We start from the raw sequence: 19,966 nt of genomic DNA on the forward strand, positions 1-19,966 counted from the left end.
GGATCTCAAAATATAGTAATTATATAACGAATATATTATAAAGTCATGAACCTTTTATGCCCTACTAAAACTCTAGTACCATATTCTCCAACTGACCCAAATAGTCCAGTCTATCCTATATATTCAAGCCAACCACCCCCACAATCTCCAAGAACACCATTATTCTTACAATCTTCTGTGCCAAAAAAACCAAAAACCAAATCTCAATATGAAATAACTGCTTTTATTGACGATATTATCATTGAAAATAATCAAGTGGCTGAAAACCCAAATATCCTAGCCAGACATTATTTATGTAATAACCTGAATCCTTCCTTTGGTATAAAACCAGGGAATGGTTTGAAATGATTTTACTTGAAACAAGTTCTGTGACAATTGCACATTATTACCAAAAGAATTCAAGAATAATTTCATATTCAAAATTACAAATATGAAAGATATTACATTTTCATGAATGGGGTTCAAATCCATCAAGGGCAAAAAGATTAATATCCCCAGAATTCCCAAATAAACATTTTCGTTATTCTGAATATATTGAAGCGTGGCACAAAGTGCTTACAATTCAAAACCAATATTATTCTCATACCTGGTTTTTACAATTCAAACTCCCAGTATCAAACCCATTCCCTAACTGGTTTAAGGACTGGTTTATGGTTTGGGGTTCCAGAACCCAAATAATGCCCGACATCCTACAAACCTCTGAAGATAAATTCATTGAGTTCAATGGGAGTAATCCCAATATGCATTATCATATGTATTTTGTTGCATTATACCAAATACCTTGGATACTGAAATGACAATATGCAATATCCCCCAATATAACCAATAATTATCAATATATACCATGCTTGGGAAAACAGATATCAGTAAAATAGTGGGATGTCTTTGTCTGCCACCAACTTGAGCCCGACAATATTATCCTTAAGGAAATACCTCTTGAAAATATATCTGTTTCATTTGACAACCCAAATAATTTATCAGAATATATATCCATAATGAAAAGGGAGAACCCACAGGCAACGAAAGCAAAATTAGAAACATAGTTGCTCAAAATATTTTCAGAAGAAGCTGAGACAGCCCAAGTACATCATGAAGGATCAGCCTCAACAACAATAGAATCAGAACCAGAAGACATTGAAGATCAGTCGGCCCATGGAATGTCTCAAAAACCATCTCTCTACTAAACTGGCCCGACCCGAATACAGTATCATAAAAAACCATCAAATCAGCAAATATATATATATACATATATACTGTGTCTATATAAGATATGTATATATTGATATGTTTATGTATCACACTTGCTATCTATAAACACTGATATGCGCATGCACATGCACCCTTACACATTGGTAGTGTATACGTACGTTTCTATATATATTAATATATATGACCATATAGACACACACATATTAATGTCTGTTTTACACACTAATGTATTGTATGATTATATACATCAGAATATATATATATATATATATATATATATATATATATATATATATATATATATATATATATATATATATATACAATTTAAGTCAGCTCCAGAATCTATTAAAGCTGGTGTTTCAAAACTATAATCTTGAGCAACAATTATCTTTACATGGACAAACCATTTTTGAACTACTATTTTGTCTATTAGATTCACAGAAGGAAGAGGTATTATTTTGGCTTCTGATGATTCAGGGATATCTAATGATGGATTAACTTTCATTAATTCATCAAAGTCTATTTCATCTGTATCTGAATCTTGTTGAGACATTTGTTGTAATTCTAATGATTTAAGTCTATTTTTTAATTGAACTATTTCAGTCTTTATTTCTTTGATCTCTTGTTTGAGATCTGAAATGGTCGGTTCTTTTTGTTGAGAAGTGTGTTGATCACTTACTCTTTTCAAGAGATTAATGATCTCCAGCAGAAAAAACTAATAAGACCAAGCTCCTCACCTTGGAGCTGTGCAGCTTTTTATGTCAATAAAAATGCTGAAAAAGAAAGAGGAGTTCCTAGACTTATTATTAACTATAAACCTTTAAATAAAGTTTTAAAATGGATAAGATATCTAATTCCTAATAAAAAAGATTTATTAGATAGAGTTGCTCAAGCATGTATCTTTTCCAAATTTGATATGAAATCTGGTTATTGGCAAATACAAATCCAAGAACAAGATAAATATAAGACTGCATTTAATGTTCCATTTGGACAATACGAATGGAATGTTATGCCATTTGGTTTGAAAAATGCTCCATCAGAATTCCAGAAATATATATATATGTATATATATTCACTGAGTACCATAGTATATATTTTTATAAATCAATACGTACACAAATTGTGCTAATAGCTGTATATCACAGATAATAAGTATATACATGATCTTATACATTAGTGTATATATAAACACTTTATACATATGCATATGAATATACATAAATGTTAGTGTACATATGCGCTAATAACTGTATAAACTGATAATAAATATATATGGTTATGTATATCAATATATATAGAAATATATGTATGTACTACCAATACGTAATAGTACATGTGCGTGCGCATGTCAGTATCTATAACGGATAGCAAGTGTATATATACACACATAAACATATTAGTATATGCATATCTTATATATACAAACTATATATATATATATATATATATATATATATATATATATATATATATATATATGGAAGATGCTAGGGTGAGCCAAATACTTGGGCTGATCTAGCGATCACGGATGCCCGATAGTATTTTAATTTTAATTTTTTTTATAAATCTAAATCACTTAAAATTTTAGATGTGTCGATAAAAATAGATAAATATTTGAAAAATATTTAAAAAAATTACATTGAAAAAAACCAAAATGCCCCCATAAATTTTTTGGGGAAATTTTGATCATTTTTAATTTTGCTGATAATTTTTCTTATATTTTTATTAGATGTGGCTTGATGAGAAGAACGTTCACCTAAAAATTCAAATGATTTGGATTTGTAGAAAAAAATTAAAATTCAAACACTCTCGACTGTCAGATCGGCCAGGATTCAATATGGGCCATTGGGCTTATGCTCTTCTGTGAGCTAGTGGGCTCACCCAAGTTTTTTCATATATATATATATATATATATATATATATATATATAAGTCTTCCCATACCTATAGGCGAAAATGAATAGTGATTTCGCCTACCCTCGTCACCATCCAAACTTCATCGCGCGGTCACGATTGTTTGGTAGTGTTTTATTTTTTATTTTTTCTTATAAATCAGAATGACCTAAAATTTGGAGAGTATGTACATCTTACTGAGGTGGATCTATTAAAAATATAAAAAAATTATCTGCAACAACTAAATTGATCGAAATACCCCTAAAATATTTTAAGGGTATTTTGGTCAATGTTTTTCGTGTAAAATATTTTTTTGTATATTTTTCGAAGATTCCCCTATTTTTGATGAATACACGCTCTAAATTTTAAGTCATTCCGAGCTGTAAAAAAAATGAAAAATGAAACACTACTAGACAATCACGACCGCGCGATAAACTTTGGACGATGATGGGGATAGGCGCAATCACTGTTCATTTTCACTTATAGGTGTTGCGTAGTGTTTATATATATATATATATATATATATACTGCTAATAAGTGTCTGTATGGTAAGTGTATTTGTGTACACATACACTGTATATATGCACTTATCAACGCGTAAAGGTGCATGTGCGTACACACATCCGTGTATATATATATTGATAATTTTATATAACTGATAGCAAGCCTAGATACATATACGCATAAACATATCAGTATATACATATCGTATATATATATATACACATCAGTCCAAACACAACACGCATATACGTGTAGTATATATATATGTATGTATGTATGTACGTAGTTTATAAATCAGTGTACATATAAACACATTATACATGTACATATGAGTGTGCGTATATACATATCTGTGTACATATACGATAGTAACTGTATTAACTGATAATAAGTATCTATATGGTCATATATATCGGTGTATATAGAAATATATGTATGAATTTATCAATGCATATGGGTGCATGTGCGTGCGCATATTAGGGTATATATAATTGATAGCAGGTATGTACATACACGCATAAACATATCAGTATATACACTGTTAATAAGTATCTATATGGTCATATATATCGGTGTATATATAATGCATGTATTAGTGTATAAATATATACTTACACAATATATAACACTTATCAACATGCAAGGGTACATCTATGTGTACATATCTATGTATATACATTGAAAATTATATATAACTGATAGCAAGCAAGTGTATACATACACACAAACATATCATGTATATACACTAATCAGTCCATACACAACATGCATATAGATATAGTATATATAAATTTATATAAATGTATGTATATGTGTGTAGTATATAAATCCATGTAGATATACATTATTAATTGTATAAATTGATAATCAGTGATATTTATGCTGATATGTGCCACACATGCACCCTTACGCATGATAAGTTCATACATACATTTCTATATACAGTGATATACTTATTATCAGTTTATATAGTTATTAACGTATTTGTACACTGATATGTATATACGTACACTCATATGCATATATAATGTGTTTATCTCGACATTAATGTATAAGATCATGTATGATTTATTCTCTATGATATATACAATTACATGCACAATTTGTGTACATATTAATGTAATGCAATATATACCATTGTTTTCACTGTATATACTGATGCATATAACCATACAATACATTAGTTATCAGCTATATAAACAATTATTATTGTATAAAAAATACATTGATATGTGTATATATGATGTCTATATATATACCATGTGTATATATTGATACGTGTGTATGTGTAAAATGCATAACTACATATGTATAGTGCACTTATATAAACATTTTTATATTCGTTGATGTATATGACCATATTTATACTTATCATCAGTTTATATAGTTATTAACATATAAATATACATACACACACATATAAATATTCATATACTACACATATATGCGTGTTGTGTATGGATTGATGTGTGTATATATACGATATGTATACAGTGAAATATTTATGCATGCACATATACACTTACTTGCTATCTGTTATATACAATTATCGGTGTATATATGCGTTGATATGCGCACACACATGCACCCATACTCGTTGATTTGTGTATATATATAAAGTGTATGTATACAGTAATGTATGTATTTTATATACATGTATATATGTAGCTATGAACTTTGCACATATACATCCTTATATATACATCGTTTATATACAGACATTACATTAACACATACACATATCAATGTATTTTTTACACACTAATTACTGTATATATAGCTGATAACTAATGTATTATCTGATTATATGCATCAGTATACATACATACACTGAAAACATTGGTATGTATTGCTATATATCAATATGTACACAAATTGTATTAATAGCTGTATATATCACTGATAATAAGTATATATATGGTCTTATAGATTACTGTTTATATAAACGCATTATACATATACGCTAATAATTATATAAACTGAAAATAAATGTCTATATGGTATATATATAAATAGTATATAGAAATGTATGTTTTAACATATCAGTGCATAAGGGTGCATTTGCCACATATCAATGTATAGATAACATATAGCAAGTGTATCCTTACACACATAAACATATCAGTATATACATATCTTACATATACATACTGTATATATCTATCTAAACTATGAATAAGTGTATATATCAATGTATATAGAATGCATGTATTAGTGTAAACATACACTGTATATATGCCTTTATCAACGTATAAGGATCCATGTGCGTGCGCATATCAGTGTATATATACATGGATTATATTATATAACTAATAGCAAGCAACTGTTTACATACATGCATAAACATATCAATATGTACATATAATATATATGCAGACAAGTTAATACATATCTCATATATATCGACATCACATATACATATCAATATATTTTTTACATACTAGTAACTGTATATATATCTTATAACTAATTTATTGTATGGTTATATACATCAGTGTATATATATATACACTGAAAACAATAATATTTATTGCTATTCATTAATATGTACACATTGTTTTAATAATTATATATATCACTGATAATAAGTATATACTTGGTCTTATAGATTAGTACATATATAAACACATTATACATATGCATACGAGTGTACGTATATACATATTAGTGTGTATATACGCTTAAACTGATAATAAGTTTTCATATGGTCATATACATCAGTGTATATAGAAATGTATATATAAACTTATCAATACATAAAGGTGCATGTGCGTGCACATATCAGGGTATATATAATTGATAACTAGTGCATTCATACATGCATAAACATATCAGTATATACATATCGCATATATAAACACTGTATTATATGTGAGCTGCTAATAAGTGTCTTTATGGTCATATATATCAGTGTACATAGAATGCATGTATTATTGTATAAATACATACATACACAATCTATACACAGTTATCAACGTGTAAGGGTGTATCTACGTGCGCATATCAGTGTATATATATACAATGATAAATGTATACAATTGATAGCAAGCAAGTCGCATGTATGTGTAGTATATATATATATATATATATATATATATATATATATATAAACTAAACTATAAAACAAAGTATTTCTGTAATGGAAACCCAGGATAAGGAGAAACTCAAATGAAAACTCCAAAAAAAAAAGACCCTGAACAAATAATAGAATATTCTGATAGAGAGATAAAAATCAGTTTTTTATCCTCCAGAAATACCACACTAAAAATAGCTGAACCTAGTGTTAGGGATCCTCCCAGATTTTCTATCTCTTCGATCCCACAGTCAGAACATGAAAGATTATCTTCTCATAGAAGGACTATCATCGAAAGACTACACAGAACCCCAAATCAAGTTCAGCAACTAGTTTATAAAGTTGAAACTCCAGGTTCTTCGAAAATAGAAGAACAAGATCCAACTCCTTCTGACCTAGATTTTGATATTAATGTCATTCAAAAAGAAAAATTTGTAATTGACAAAGAATGGATTAAAAAAGACTTCCACTCTGAAGAAAACAAATTAATAAGAGAATGGTTTTTTAAAGAATTTAAAGAACCATTAAGGGATGCCTTTCATTATAAATTTAACAGATTTATGGTAAAACATAAGGCAACTGTTAAATTCTTCAAATAGTTAAAATACATAGCCAAATATTATAATATCAAAATCCCAAAGTCTGAAGTAAATATGATAGAAAATCCTTTTAAACATTTTAGACCTCCAAGGGAGAAACTATTGAGTCCATTCATCCCCCTGGAGACTAGTTTAAAAATTATAGGAAAAAAAATTGAGATTAGAGCCTCACCTCTAAAATTAGGACCCAAAGATAGTGATCAAAGCGTGGCCAAACTTGATGGAATACCTCATATTATTGAACAAAATAATTACACAAACATTTTCCTCCAAACAATAGGAAAACAAACCACTCAAATAGAAAATGCCATAAATAAGTTGAAACCAGCTCCTGAACCCAGGAACATAGATAGGAAAAAGGAAGTCGTTCTATTCAAACCTCCTCCAACAATTGAGATAGTGAAATTCAGCCTGCAAGGGATAAAGAAAAAAGAGGAGAATAGTGAACTAATAGATGAGCTGGTCAAAAGATTGAAAAAATTGAATATTGATGATAAGCCTCATTCCTCTAAAACCCAAAAAGGAGATGTTCAGGTCCTTGAAAAAGTACCTAATGAAAAGATTGAAGAAATGGAGAAAACTTTTAAAACTGAAAGCTTCAAAATAAATAAGATTGATTATGGCAAAAAGGTGAGACCTGTATCCCAAACTCGAACGTACTATCCTAGACCTACCCCCGCAGATCTACATATAAAAGAAGATTTGATATCAACCTCAGTTTCTTACTCGGGAAAATCCATAGTGAATTGGAATATTGATGGTATGGCAGAAAACCAAATCCTAAATCTCATGAAACATTTAACTATGTACGCCACCGCCTACAAGGCAAGTGGAAATCAAGACCATGAGATAGCCAAAGCAATAATTTGTGGATTCACTGGTTGGTTAAGAGGTTGGTGGGGCTTTCATATGAATGAAGACTCAAAAAATCAAATACTAAATGCTACAAAACAATGGATAGTCAAAAGAGAAGATGGCCAAGAAAATATAATACAAGAAGGAGATGCAGTTAATACATTGATCTATACTATAACTCTCCATTTTGTAGGAAGTATTGCTTTGTTAGCAGCAAGATCCGAGGATTTATTATCCAATCTTAGGTGTCCAAAACTCTCATTACAAATGGTATAAGGATGTATTCTTCTCAAGACTACTGTCAAGAAAAGATACTAAATCAGATCATTGGAAGGAAAAAATTATTGCTGGTTTACCACATCTTTTTGCAGAAAAGGTCAAAACCAGGCTCAAGAACAAACATTGGGGGCTCATTCCTTATTCTTTGTATACTCTAGGTGAATTGTCAGCAGAAATTTTTGCTGAGGGTCTGGCTTTGCGTACAGACTTCAAACTTAGAAGGCAATTAGATAAACAAAGAATCATAGGGAGGAAAGAGTTAGAAGATTTTTGTGAACAATTTGGATTCAATAGTTTATCCCATTATACATATGCATATGAGTGTGCGTGTACATATCAGTGTACATAAAAACTAATAACTGTATAAACTGATAATAAGTGTCTATATTCATATATATCAGTGTATATAAAAATGTATGTATGCACTATCAATGCGTAAGGGTGTATGTGTGTGCGCATATCAGTGTATATATAATTGATAGGAAGTTTATACATACACGCATAAAAATATCAGTATATACATGTCGTATATATGCATACTATATATATATATATATAAAGTGTTAATAAGTGTCTATATGGTCATATATATTAGTGTATATAGAATGCAAGTATTAGTGTATATATACACTTATCAATACGTAAGGGTGCATGTGCGTGCGCATATCAATGCGTATATACATTGATAATTTTGTATATAACTGACAGCGAGCAACTGTATACATACACGCATAAACATATAAGTATATACATGTCATATATATAAATACATCAGTCCATACACAACACGCATATAAGTGTACTCTATATCTGTGAGTGCGAGTGTGAGTGTGTGTGCGTGTGTGTGCGTGTGGTGTATGGGGTGTGTGTGCGTGAGGGTGTTAAGAAAAAGTTACTTAATAAAATTGCAAACCACATGTAAAGCTCCAAAAAATTAACTTAAGAAAAAGTTGCTTAATAAAATTACAAACCACAAGTAAAGCACCAGAAAATTCACTCCATACTAGAGAAGAAAGCACCATTAAGCAAATCAAGCTTGCAAGATCAAGATCTAAAATATCAAATAACGTAAAGAGATCCGCCTCGATGACAAGTTTCTTTCACACTCTTGTTGATTTACAAAAAAACTCGATGAAGATGAAGCTCATCAATATTAATAAAAACAACTAGAAATAAGAAAAAAATTTACATGGACTATCACAATTGGGTATTTAGCATACCCAAATTTATCAAGAGAAGAAACCCATTCTTATGCCTAATTCTATACAAAGTAATATGGAATTTCGTCTAAGCTTATCAGATTAGAGGTGATAGTTGATATATCTGTGAGTATGAGTGTCAGTGTTAGTGTGTGTGAATGTGAGTGTGAGTGCGAGTGTGTATATGTAAACGTGAGTGTGTGTGTATATGTGAATGTGAGTGTAAGTGTGAGTATGAGTGTGAGTGCATGTGTATGTGTCTGTAGTATATAAATCAGTGTACATATACGTTAATAAATGTATAAACTGATAATAAGTGTATATCTGGTCATATACATCAATGTATATAGAAATGTATATATTAATGCACTGTATTTATGAAATTATGTACTTTACACATACACACAAATCCGTATATACACATCATATATATACAGACATCACACACACACATATATCAATGTATTTTTAAATACCAGTAACTGTATATATAGCTGATAATTAATGTATTGTATGGTTATATACATCAGTATATATATATATATATATATATATATATATACTCTGAAAATAATGGTATATATTGCTAAATCAATACGTACACAAATATAGCTAATAACTGTATTTATCACTAATAATAAGTATATACATAGTCATATATGTTAGTGTATATATAAACTAATATATATGACTATGTATGCATATCAGTATATATATAAATGATAGGAAGTTTATATATACACGCATAAAAATATTAGTGTCTACATATCGTATATATATATATAAAGTTCTAATTAGTGTGAGGTTGCGTGTGTGTACGCACACTATATACATATAAAGTTCTAATAAGTGTCTATATAGTCATTTATATCTGTGTATATAGAATGCATGTATTAATATATACATACACAGTTATTATGCACTTATCAACGAGTAAAGGTGCATGTGCGTGCGCGTATCAGTGCATATATATATCGATAATTGTATATCAATGTATATAGAATGCATGTATTAGTATATACATATACAGTATATATGCACTTATCAACACGAAAGGGTGCACATACGTGCACGTTTTAGTGCATATATACATTGATAATTGTATATAACTGATACTAAGCAACTATATACATACACGTATAAACATATCAGTATATACATATCGTATATATAAATACATCAGTCCATACACAACATGCATAAAAGTGTACTATATATCTGTGATTGCGAGTGCGAGTGTGAGTGTGAGTGTGAGTGTGAGTGTGTGCGTGTGTGTGAGTGTGTATGTGTGTAAGAGTGTGTTAAGAAAAAGTTACTTAATAAAATTGCAAACCACAAGTAAAGGCCCAGAAAATTCACTCCATATTTGCATGAAAGAAGCAAAAGAGTGTTAAGAAAAAGTTAATAAAATTGCAAACCACAAGTAAAGTGCCAGAAAATTCACTCCATATTTGCATGAAAGAAGCAAGAGCAGTAATTTACTAGAGAAGAAAGAGCCATTAAGCAAATCAAGCTTGCAAGATCCAGATCTCAAATATCAAATAACGTAAAGTGTCCGCCTTGATGATAAGTTGCTTTCATGCTTGTTGATTTGCAAGAAAACTAGATTTAAATGAAGCTCATCAATATTAATAAAAACAAGTACAAATAAGAAACAAAAATTACATGGACTATCATAAATGGGTATTTAGCATACCCAAATTCATCAAGAGAAGAAACTTGTTCTTATGCCTAATTCTATACAAAGTAATATGGAATTTTGTCTAGGTTTATCGTATTAGAGGTGATAGTTTATATATCTATGAGTGTGAGTGTGAGTGTGAGTGTGAGTGCGTGTCTGTGTGTGTTTGTAGTATATAAATCAACGTACATATACGTTAATAAATGTATAAAGTGATGATAAGTGTATATCTAATCATATATATCAATGTATATAAAATGTATATATTAATGTACTGTATATATGAAAGTATGCACTTTACACATACACACAAATCCGTATATACACATCGTATATATACAGACATCACACACACATACATATCAATGTATTTTTACACACTAGTAACTGTATATATAGCTGATAACTAATGTATTGTATGGTTATATGCATCAATATATATATATACTCTTAAAACAATGGTATATATTGTTAAACACCAATACGTACACAAATTGAGCTAATAACTGTATATATCACTTATAATAAGTACATATATAGCCTTATACATTAGTGTATACATAAACCATTTCTTATACATCAGTGTGAGTGCGAGTATGAAGGTGAGTATGTGTTTAGTATGCATGTGTGTGTTAAGAAAAAGTTGCATAAAAAATTGCAAACCACAAGTAAAGCTGCAGAAAATGCACTCCATATTTGCATGAAAGAAGCAAGAATGTGTGTGTTAAGAAAAAGTTACTAAATAAAATTGCAAACCACAAGTAAACCTCCACAAAATTCACTCCATATTTGCATGAAAGAAGCAAGAGCTATCCTAGAGAAGAACGAATCATTAAGCAAAGCAAGCTAACAAGATCGAGATCTCAAATATCGAATAACATAAGGAGATTCGCCTCGAAGATAAGTTGCTTTCAGGCTTGTTGATTTACAAGAAAACTCGATGAAGATGAAGCTCATCAATAATAATAAAAACAAGTACAAATAAGATAAAAATTTTAACATGGACTATCACAATTGGGTATTTAGCATACCCAATTCATCAAGAGCAGAAACCCATTCTTATGCTTAATTCTATACAAAGTCATAGGGAATTTCACCGAGGCATATCAAATTAGAAGTGATAGTACATAAATTTGTGAGTGTGAGTGAGTGTGAGTGTGAGTGTGAGTACGAGTACAAGTGCGAGTGCGAGTGTGAGTGTGTATGAGTGAGTGCGAGTGTGTTTGTGTACGTGTGAGTGAGTGTGTGTGAGTGTGAGTGTGAGTGTGAGTATGAGTGCATGTGTATGTGTGTAGTATATAAATCAATGTACGTATACGTACTAAAGGTATAAACTGATAATAAGTGTATATATATGGTCATAAACATCAATGTATATAAAAATGTATATATTAATGCACTGTATATATACAGTTAGGCACTTTACACACACACAAATCCGTATATACTCATCGTATAAATACAGACATCACACACACAAACACATATCAGTGCATTTTTACACACTATAAATTATATATATAGCCGATAACTAATGTATTGAATGGTTATACGTATCAGTATATATATATACTCTGAAAACAATGGTATATACTGGTATACATCAATACGTACACAAATTGAGCTAATAATTGTATATATCACTGATAACAAGTATATACATGGTCTTATACAATATTGAATATATAAACCATTATACATATGCATATGAGTGTACGTATATACATATTAGTGTACATAAACACTAATAACTGTATAAACTGATAATAAGTGTCTATATAGTCATATATATCAGTGTATATAGAAATGTATGTATGCACTATCAATGCGTAAGGGTGCATGTGTGTGCACATATCAATGTATATATAACTGATAGGAAGTTTATATATACATGCATAAAAATATTGGTATATACATATCATATATATGCACACTATATACATATATAAAATGCTAATAAGTGTCGATATGGTCATATATATCAGTGTATATAAAATGCATGTATTAATATAAACATACACAGTATATATGCACTTATCAATACATAAAGGTGCATGTGCGTACGCGTATCAGTGCATATATACATTGAAACAACTGTATACATACACACATAAACATGTCAGTATATACATATCATATATATAAATACATCAGTCCATACACAACACACATATAAGTGTACTATATATCTATGAGTGTAAGTGTGAGTGTGAGTGTCTGCGTGTGTGTGTGTATGTGTGTGGTGTATGGTGTTTGTGTGTGTGTGTTAAGAAAAAGTCACTTAATAAAATTGCAAACCACAAGTAAAGCTCCAGAAAATTCAGTCCATATTTGCATGAACGAAACAAGAGTGTGTGTGTGTTAAAAAGTTACTTAATAAATTGCAAACCACAAGTAAAGCGCCAGAAAATTCACTCCATATTTGTATGAAAGAAGCAAGAGCAGTACTATACTAGAGAAGAAAGAACCATTGAACAAATAAAGCTTGCAAGATCAAGATCTCAAATATCAAATAACGTAAAGAGATCCGCCTCGATGACAAGTTGCTTTCATGCTTGTTGATTTACAAGAAAACTTGATGAAGATGAAGCTCATCAATATTAATAAAAACAACTAGAAATAAGAAAAAAATTTACATGGACTATCACAATTGGGTATTTAGCATACCCAAATTCATCAAGAGAAGAAACCCATTCTTATGCCTAATTCTATACAAAGTAATATGGAATTTTGTATAGGCTTATCAGATTAGAGGTGATAGTTTATATATCTGTGAGTATGAGTGTGAGTGTGTGTGAATGTGAGTGACTGTGAGAGTGAGTGTGAGTGTGAGTGTGAGTGTGAGTGTGAGTGTGAGTGTGTGTGAGTGTGAGCGTGAGTGCGAGTGTGTGTGTGAGCGAGTGCGAGTGTGTGTGTGAGCGTGAGTGTGAGTGTGAGTGCGTGAGGGCGAGTGTGTGTGAGTGCGAGTGTGAGTGTGAGTGTGTGTGTACTTGCAGTATATAAATCAGTGTACATATACGTTAATAAATGTATAAACTGATAATAAGTGTATATTTAGTCATATACAGAAATGCATATATTAATGCACTGTATATATGAAATTATATACTTTACACATACACACAAATCCGAATATACACATCGTAAATATACAGACATCACACACACACACACATACATATCAATGTATTTTTACACACTAGTATGTATATATAGCTGAAAACTAATGTATTTTATGGTTGTATGCGTCAATATATATATACTCTGAAAATAATGGTATATATTGCTAAACATCAATACGTACATAAATTAAGCTAATAACAGTATAAATCACTGATAATAAGTACATACATAGTCTTCTATACATTAGTGTATATATAAACCCATTCTTATACATGAGTGTGAGTGTGAGTGTGAGTGTGAGTGTGTGTGTGTGGTGTGTGTTAAGAAAAAGTCACTTAATAAAATTGCAAACCACAAGTAAAGCTCCAGAAAATTCACTCCCTCTTTGCATGAAAGAAGCAAGAGAATGTGTGTTAAGAAAAAGTTACTTAATAAAATTGCAAAACACAAGTAAACCTCCAGAAAATTCACTCCATATTTGCATGAAAGGAGCAAGGGCAGTATTATACTAGAGAAGAAAGAACCATTAAGCAAATCAAGCTTGCAAGATAAAGATCTTAAATACCGAATAACGTAAAGAGATCCGCCTCGATGATAAGTTGCTTTCATGCTTGTTGATTTACAAGAAAACTAGATGATGATGAAGCTCATAAATAATAAGATAACAAAGTAAAAATAAGATAAAAAATTTACATGTACTATATCAATTTGGTTTTTAGCATACCCAATTCATCAAGAGAAGAAACCCATTCTTATGCATAATTCTATACAAAGTAATATGAAATTTTGCCGAGGCATATCAAATTAGAGGTGATAGTATATAAAAATGTATATATTAATGCACTGTATATATATAGTTATGCACTTTATACATACACACAAATTTGTATATACACATCATATATATGCAAACATCACACACACATACACACATTTCAATGTGTTTTTATACACAAGTAACTGTATATATAGCTGATAACTAACGTATATATGCTTATATGCATCTGTATATATATATATATATATATATATATATATATATATATGTACTCTGAAAACAATGGTATATGTTGCTATACATCAATACGTATACAAGTTGAGCTAATAACTGTATAGATCACTGATAATAAGTATATACATGGTCTTATACATTAGTGCATATATTAACTCATTATATATATGTATATGAGTGTGCATATATACATTTCAGTGTACATAAACACTAATAACTGTATAAACTGATAACATGTGTCCAAATGGTCATATATATTAGTGTATATAGAAATGTATGTATGCACTATCAATGCGTAAGGGTGCATATGCGTCCGCATATCAGTGTATATATAACTGATAGGAATCTTATACATACACGCATAAACATATCAGTATATACATATTGTATATATGCTATATATATATATATATATATATATATATATATATATATATATAAAGTGTTAATAAGTGTCTATATGGTCATATATATCAGTGTGTATATAATGCATGCATTAGTGTATACATACACAGTATATATGCACTTATCAACTCGTAGGGGTGCTTGTCCGTGCGCGTATCAGTGTATATATACATTGATAATTGTATATAACTGATAGCAAGAAATTGTATACATACACGCATAAACATATCAGTATATACAAATCGTATGTATAAACATATCAGTCCATACACAATACGCATATAAGTGTACTATATATCTATGAGTGTGAGTGTGAGTGTGAGTATGGGTGAGTGTGAGTTTTAGTGTGTGTGAGTGTGAGAGTGTGTGAGTGTGCGCAAGCGTGAGTGTGAGTGTGAGTGTGAGTGTGAGCATGAGTGTGTGAGTATGTGAGTGGGTGTATGAGTGTGTATGAGTGTGAGTATGAGTGTGAGTGTGAGTATGTGTGAGTTTCGAGTATACATGTGTGTGTGTGTGTGCGAGTGAGTGTGAGTGTCAGTAGGAGTGTGAGTGTGAGTGTAGTGTGGTGTGGGTGTGGGTGTGAGTGTGAGTGTGAGTGTGGGTGTGAGTGTGAGTGTGGGTGTGGGTGTGGGTGTGGGTGTGGGTGTGGGTGTGGGTGTGGGTGTGGGTGTGTGTGAGTGTATGAGTGTGTGTGTGAGTAAGAGTGTGAGTGTGTGTGTGAGTATGAGTGTGAGTGTGAGTGTGAGTGTGAGTGTGTGTGTGTGTGTATGAGTGTGAGTGTGAGTGTGTGTGTGAGTGTGAGTGTGAGTGTGAGTGTGAGTGTGTGGTGTGTTAAGAAAAAGTTACTTAATAAAATTGCAAACCATAAGTAAAGCTCCAAAAAATTCACTCCATATTTGCATGAAAGAAGCAAGAGTGTGTGTGTGTTAAGAAAAAGTTACTTAATAAAATTGCAAACTACAAGAAAAGCTCCAGAAAATTTACTCCATATTTGCATGAAAGAAGAAGTAGTAGTATACTAGAGAAAAAAGAACCATTAAGCAAATCAAGCTTGCAAGATCAAGATCAAGATCTCGAATATCGAATAACATAAAGAGATCCACCTCATTGATAAGGTGCTTTCATGCTTGTTGATTTACAAGCAAACTCAATGAAGATGAAGCTCATCAATAATAATAATACCAAGTACAAATAAGATAAAAAATTTAGATGGACTATCACAATTGGGTATTTAGCATACCCAAATCATCAAGAGAATAAATTCATTCTTATGCCTAATTCTATACAAAGTAATATGGAATTTTGCTTAGGCTTATCTGATTCGAGATGACAGCTAGAAGAAATAATCTCCTTCGTTAATACCTGATTTTATCTCAGTTTGGAAAATTGTATATGGAAGGAAAATCATTCACAGGGAAGATAATGATTCAAATGGTAAGAATTGAGAGGAAAACAATAAAAAAAAGACGGGGAAGGGGGGATCTGTTAATTTACCTTATTGGCTGCAACAGCCACCTGTCCATTGACCAGAAGCTCCAAAACTTCTAAAAACCAAAAGAGCAATGCAATTTGAGATTTGGAGAGAGAGAGAGAGAGAGAGAGAGAGAGAGAGAGAGAGAGAGAGAATCCAATTCTTAAAGAAAGGAGGGAGAGAGGGGTGATTCTACAAGAAATAAATATGAATGGGTTCCTAGCTGACCTTGTAAGATCTGAGGGAGAGGTTTCTTGTTATAAAAGAATTTTAGTCAAAAACAGGAATTGGAGTGTTGAAAAAGCTTCGTGAGAAAGAGATAGGGAAAGCAAAAATTAGGTCGAAACAAAAGAATAATTGGCCATAGAAGAACCCCTGAGACCACAAAATAAAAAAAACTGAGCCAGTGAAATCCTAAAACTAAATCTGGAAAGTCTTTCTCGAGAGCACAACTAGAAAAAGAAAAAGAAAAAGGGCATCTAACAACAGTGGTTGTGAGCTCAAAAATATGAAAAACACTTAAACCCATTTTAGGTTAGAACAAGTTTTAGAAGAAGAAAATAACCCTTACGTACCGAATAAAAAATAAATCCTAAAAGTCATGCCTCTGTTACTAGGGCCATGGAACATAGAGTCTGTAAAAATATGGAAAAAACAAAAATTAAATGGCCATGGAAGAAATCTTGAGGCCACAAAATAAAAAAACTGAGCCAATGAAACCCTAAAACTGATTAAGGAAATGTTCTTGAAAATACATCAGACAGAGAAGAAAAGTACACTAAGTATTCTAAGATTTCTAACAGAATATGTTAAAAGAAACTGATTATGAATCAATTTTGTGAAAATTTCACAGAATCAGTTGCAAATGAACCTCTGAGTCAAAAACTCTGGGGATGAAAAAAATCAAAAGAATATAAAAATTCCTTCCTAATGAAAAAAACAAACTAGATTCTACACGAGCAAGCAGCTAAAATTTCAAAGAATTCACCATAAAATAAATAAACCCTAAAACGATCTATTACCTATGATTAGGGGCACTACATTCCTGGTTGTTGCCATCTCCTCTTCCAAATTTTGCCAAAAAGCAACATCTCGATATAACAGAAGAAAATAAAAAATGGACGTGCATTTAAAAATTAGGGTTTTTGCTACTGTGAGAAGAGTGAACTAAGAAGAGAGCAAGAAAAAACTAGTCCTATCTCCCTCTCTATCACTAACCCTTCTTCTCTCTATTCTTCTGCCTCTTCTCTCTTCTTTCCTTCTACTTCTCTCTATTCTTCTACCTCTTCTCTCTTCTTTCCTTCTACTTCTCTCTATTCTTCTGCCTCTTCTCTCTTCTTTGTCTCTCTTCGTCCCTCTATACTTCTGCCTCTTCTCTCTTCTATCTCTCTTTTCTTTCTCTCTCTTCTTCTCTCTTTCTCTCTCTAAGCTCGTTAACTTTGGTTTTCAAATGGCATCGTTCTTGTCCGGTCGAGATACATAAAGGCACCCCTCTCAACGGTCATTTGTTTGTGACGGTTCATTGGTTGGGACATCGGACTCTGCCAAAACTACATCCAACGGTTGGCAACTTCTTTCAAAATTCTCTCTCTCTATGTCCCTCTCTCTCTAGGTAACATTGGCTGGCATACATAGTAAGGCCCCGGTTTCTACGTGGCCAAGGTCACATATGTAGAAATACGGACCTCTTTATAAATCTATTTTTGAGATAGATTTGAAGGCTTAATTTTTAAAAACACGTTATCTCTAATATGGAGATCATTAACATGAAAAAATAAATAAATTTTAAAAATTAAAAATAATAATCTTAATAAAAAAATATTTAGACCATTAATTTTTATTATTTTGCATCCATCTTTAAGATGGATGCTTTACACGTCTTGGACCGCATATGTAGAAATGCGGTCCAATTTGCATGAAACAATTTTCCTCATGATAATTATGGAGACATAGTAATTAGAAAGGGAAAGGGCTTCTACGAGTCATGGGACTCATAGGACTTATATATAGAGATGAGTCATCTCTTAAAAATTCATTTTTGAGATAAATTTTAGACTTAATTTTTAAGGAACATATAATCTTTAACGAGGATATCATGAATTTATTAGAAAAACAAATTTTAAAAATTAAAACAGATAATTTTATGAAGGAAATATTTAGACCATTGGTTATAACTTTTTCGAGAGAAACCACTCATATGAATCCATCTTTAAGATTGATGTTTTATACCTCTGGGAATACAAATTTAAAAATTCGTCCCCTGGTGCATACAACAACTTTCCAATATGAAGATGGTGATACATCAAACAAAAATAAATTTGAGAAAAAGAAAAAAGAATAGAAATCTAGAAAAGATGCGGTCCCTCCCACATACACATGGAAGGGACTTACAACGGTACTCCTGTAGATGTACAACATACTTGTATTTCCTGGAGCACAAGACTGATTTCTTCGATATAAATTTCAGGAGAAAAAAAATGAGTTCATTCGCCTAGATTTCACAATCAAAAGTGGACTAAGTTAAAAGTTCAAATTATATCTTAGCTCTTTTTCCCTTAAGGGTCAAACTATTTTTTTTGTTAATTGAGATGTAGTTCGGTTCTCGTACTTCCAAGCATATTGCTATATTGTTGGTTGGTCCTTTTTGTTCCCATCTAATGA

At 31.0% G+C, this 19,966-nt stretch overlaps 1 long non-coding RNA gene across 1 annotated transcript; it reads right to left on the minus strand.

Moving 5' to 3' along the window:
- Positions 1-397: 397 nt before the first annotated feature.
- Positions 398-18,463, minus strand: LOC110006813 (uncharacterized). Its single transcript, XR_002280096.2, has 3 exons — positions 18,328-18,463; positions 17,329-17,378; positions 398-948 (listed from the first exon to the last, which is right to left on the minus strand). It is a non-coding gene; the product is annotated as an uncharacterized LOC110006813 (long non-coding RNA).
- Between the last annotated feature and the right edge of the window lie 1,503 nt (positions 18,464-19,966).

This window comes from Amborella trichopoda, chromosome 3 (assembly GCF_054954075.1).
Source record: "Amborella trichopoda isolate Santa Cruz 75 chromosome 3, AtrichopodaSantaCruz75HAP2 v2.0, whole genome shotgun sequence".
Classification (NCBI taxonomy): domain Eukaryota; kingdom Viridiplantae; phylum Streptophyta; class Magnoliopsida; order Amborellales; family Amborellaceae; genus Amborella; species Amborella trichopoda.